Genomic DNA, 4,615 nt, shown 5'->3' with positions numbered 1-4,615 from the left:
GCGAAGCAAAGGTGATAGTAAGTGAACAACGTGTGCATAATTTTCGTCTTTCCTTTATGTAGCGAGCACTTTCTTGAGTAAGTGAAGAGTCAGCTCGTAACTCAGCAAATAAACATAAATCTGCAAAATAAATCGTTGACTCCTATGTCCTCGAGGTTAGTAACTGGTCTTACGGGGAAAGTATCTGAATCGTGTCTTTGCCGTATGTGCTCTACGATTCTTCTAAGCAGAAATTTTGAAGTTTACCAAAAGCGGAGAGGTTTCTACACAGTACGTTACGTAACGCTCGGTATGAAAATCACTGGCTGTGCTGTGTGCAGTCTGTAGCTAGTTTGCATTGTTGCCTGCCATTGTAGTGTTGGGCAGCGGCAACTGGATGTGAACAGCGCGTAGCGTTGCGCAGTTGGAGGTGAGCCACCAGCAGTGGTGGATGTGGGGAGAGAAATGGCGAAGACCTGAAATTTGTAAGACTGGATGGCATATATATTATGATTAGTAAGGTAAATACATTGTTTGTTCTCTATTAAAATCTTTCATTTGCTAACTATGCCTATCAGTAGTTAGTGCCTTCAGTAGTTTGAATCTTTTATTTAGCTGGCAGTAGTGGCGCTCGCTGTATTGCAGTAGTTCGAGTAACGAAGATTTTTGGTGAGGTAAGTGATTTGTGAAAGGTACAGGTTAATGTTAGTCAGGGCCATTCCTTTGTAGGGATTTCTGAAAGTCAGATTGCGTTGCGCTAAAAAAAGTATTGTGTGTCAGTTTAAGCACAGTCTTGTATAATTTTTCAAAGGGGACGTTTCAGAGTGTACCACCTCTGTCACAAGTCCACTACAGTACCATGGAATTTCGTTCTTTCCATCTGAAAAATTACAATATCTAGAACTTTTCTCGGTGTTTTTAGACGAATCCATTCTTCTAATAGAAACCAAACGAGCCGCTGCCTTTCACTGTCGCAGATTGAGGTCAGGGTGCCCTCTTTACGAAAAGAGGACAACGACACCGAGGCCGCTGTATTTCTCTGCAGTCGTGTTTTGAGGGCACTGACGATGCACAGCACGAGGCTACATCCGACAGTGATCCTAGGTTCTCCTTTGGCCCTTCTTGTCAGGTTGTTGGACTAACTCCTACATTTCTCTTCACGGAACTGTTACATTACAGCGAGACAAACTGCACTCCACAGCAAGCTTTACTGCAGAAACTTCTTTGATACAGAAGTGTCTTGCTGTACCATTTGCTCTCTAAGTCCGCCCTCTCTCTCTCTCTCTCTCTCTCTCTCTCTCTCTCTGCAGTGGCCATTTTTTAATTTTTAATAATCACTGACTAATCTCAGCAGTAGCTGTCATTTTATAAACACGCTGAAGCGGTATATATACTAAAATTGGAACGATACAGAGAAGATTAGCATGGACTCAGCGCAAGAATACACGCAAAATAGTGAAGCGCTCCACATTCCTGCAGCAACGTGAAATTTGACAACAAAGTCCCCTAGAAATGAGAACTACTTAAACCTAACTAACCTAAGGACATCACACACATCCATGCCCCAGACAGGATTCGAATCTGCGACCGTAGCAGTCGCGCGGTTCCCGACTGAAGCACCACAACGGCCGGCTATCCTACAAGAATTAAGATTATTTTAATATGTAAAAGGTGGTGGGTAGGGATCACTAATTCACATTTATTCGCTTAAAAATATCCTAAATGTTTAGCATGTAGTCATATTTACAAATTAATTTCTGATGTGAATATAAAATGCTTTGTTCCACATCATTATGGTTTATCGTTCAAATTATCCATAGCACACGAAGCTAACGTACGGTGGTTTCTATACTAGTAATACTATTTTTTGTCTACATCAACAGATATCAGATATGGCTGTAACAGTTTTCTGACATCAATTTAATCATTTGTATTTCTTCAGAGCCACATAGCACTGCTTTGATTTATTTGCCACTCGACGACCTCTTCTCAGTGCAAAGCCTTGCAAATCCATCAGCATGCAGAAACACATCATGTTTGGCACTCTTGTCTGTTACTTTTCCTCTTGTTCCTCTAATGCAACAATAAAGGCTGAAAGTAGTGTGCCAAGAGAATCTAAAGCATCTAAGTGACGGGAGGAACTAAAAAGTGAAAGGTGAGATCAGTCTACTGCAGACGTGCCATATGTCGTTCACTGAACGCAAGGTAACTGAAAAAAATTACTAGCTAGTTTGGTTGCTGTAACGCAAGCAAAGCAGTTCTGAATTTTGCAAAGACAAGCCTCGGTTTTCGTCAGTCAGTCGACATCAAGAACAGTGTAATAGTGGCAAATGAAACAGTCACCAACCACTTCAAATTCCACGAATATCTCTGTAAATTCTATACATCCAGCGAACTCGTAGATCCAAACCACATTATTTCTCCAATACACTCCATATGCAGGTTCCTGCCAAGCCCATCCAGCACTTCCCACCCTACCTCACCCTTCACAGCCTCCATATCCCACCCCAAGAAACTTGAACAGACCTCCCCCCCCCCTCCCCAATCCTTTCCTTGAATCAGTACTCCTGTACTTATGTAAGTCTGCAGGCTTTCGTGACCGTTGTCACTGAAGTTAAAATTTTCTGTGTTATTAGGCCGCGTCATGTTCCTGCTAAAATGGTCGACGTTTCGACCCCTCTGCTGGGATCTTCTTCAGGATCTTCTGGTGTCCACTACTGCTAGAACACTGTCAGAGACGAGTGTCGCGTCCTCTTATAAAGGCGGAGTTTTCACGCGTTCGTGCTGGAGAAGTGATAGTATTGGTTAAAATTGATATGGCTACCATTGGTGGGCCATAGTCGTAGGCTAATATTCCCGCTCTGATGCAGAAGAAGGGGCGTTGTTAGCTAATCTCCTGTGGATACCATTGGCGGCCCATCGTCATTGGATAGAAAGACTCTATTCCACACTTACGGTGGAGGATTGTTATTGGTTGAAATTCCTGCTACCGCTATTAGTTGGTCGTCAACATTGGCTAGATTCGAAACGGACAGAGAAAGAAAGGTGCAATGTTTACCAAAAATATTATTGTCCGCCGAGATGACTTGCAGCGTGTTGTTTATGCCGCTAACACACCGCGGCCGCGTATTTACTTCCTTGATGGCGGGGAACCACGATGCCGGAAGCCTACAGCCGTCCTCTCTATTGAAATTAGATGCACTCTTAGAAATTTCAACCGCTTCTCGGACCTTTCTTCTATAAATGTTTGTTCCCTTAGCCAGTACACGTACGTTATTAAAATCAATGTCAGAGCCACAGTTCTCATGATGTTCCGCTACTGCCGATTTTGCACTTTGTGTTAGCCGATTGTTCCGTTCGTGTTCCTTAATGCGTTCTTTAACAGTTCTTCCCGTTTCGCCTATATACACTTTGCCGCAGCCACATGTCACTAGATAGCCGCCTGCATTGTGGGGGCGATCTGGTGCATCCGTTTTCCGTCGGAAAAAATCTTTTAGTTTGTTTTGACTAAAGAAAGATTTCTGAATACCATTTTTCTTTAAAATTCTGCTTATGCGGTCAGTGACCCCAGAAACGAACGATAACGTGACGGAGTGAGAAGGCGATTCCTCGTCATTCTTATTAGCGGTATAAATATTCCGCCTAAAAGCCCTGTCGATTGAATAACTATCATACCCGTTTGCCTTCAATGTCCTCTTTAAAAACTTCAACTCCGATTCCAAGTTGTCGTCATCGCTGATATGGAAGGCACGTGAAGACAGAGTGTTGAGTACTGCTTGCTTCTGGGCTGGGTGGTGATCCTAAGTGACACCTAAATACCTGTTTGTGTTAGTCGGCTTTCTGTACACTCTGTCAGGTCTTCTGTATACCAACACATCTAGGAACGGGAGACCGACCTCACTATCAACCTCCAAGGCAAATTTGATTTTGGGGTGAATTTTATTTAAGAAATTGCGGAATGCACGAAGCTCTTCTTCGCCATGTGGCCATATAACAAATGTATCGTCCACATAGCGGAGCCAGCAAGAAGGCTTCAAAGGAGCACTACTTAACGCCTGTTGCTCAAAATGTTCCATAAAAACGACAGCTGCAGCTGGTGAAATCGGTGACCCCATAGCAAGGCCGTCAGCCTGTTCATAGAATTCACCATTATATTTAAAACAGCTCGAACGGAGACATAATTCAATTAAGTCACAAACGTCTGGAGCAACATTATCCCTTACGATATCCATTGTATCTGATACTGGGACGTTAGTAAATAACGATGTCACATCGTAGCTAACAAGAATGTCACCTGTAGATATCTACAGTGTGCGTATAATTTTTTTAAAAATTACGATTTCTTCAACAGGTATTCTCTTCGGTGTAGTTGCGAAATTCAGACGTTTGCCCAGAACTGACGACCAACCAAAAGCGGTAGCAGGAATTTCAACCAATAACAATTCTCCAGCGTAAGTGTGGAATAGTGCCTTTCTATCCAATGACGATGGTCCGCCAATGGTATCCACAGGAGATTAGCTAACAACGCCCCTTCTTCTGCATCAGAGCGGGAATATTAGCCTATGACTATGGCCCACAAATGGTAGCCATATGAATTTTAACCAATACTATCACTTCTCTAGCACGAATGCGTGAA

The 4,615-nt window shown here is 43.0% G+C and overlaps 1 non-coding gene across 1 annotated transcript; it reads left to right on the top strand.

Annotated features, from left to right (window-relative positions):
* Positions 1-1,350: 1,350 nt before the first annotated feature.
* On the top strand, positions 1,351-1,454 carry LOC126097124 (U6 spliceosomal RNA). The gene has a single exon (XR_007522092.1). It is a non-coding gene; the product is annotated as a U6 spliceosomal RNA (small nuclear RNA).
* The last annotated feature ends 3,161 nt before the right edge of the window (positions 1,455-4,615 follow it).

Source organism: Schistocerca cancellata, chromosome 1 (genome assembly GCF_023864275.1).
Source record: "Schistocerca cancellata isolate TAMUIC-IGC-003103 chromosome 1, iqSchCanc2.1, whole genome shotgun sequence".
Classification (NCBI taxonomy): domain Eukaryota; kingdom Metazoa; phylum Arthropoda; class Insecta; order Orthoptera; family Acrididae; genus Schistocerca; species Schistocerca cancellata.
The sequence above is the reverse complement of the archived record's forward strand: the minus strand, read 5'-3'. Positions and strand labels throughout refer to the sequence as shown.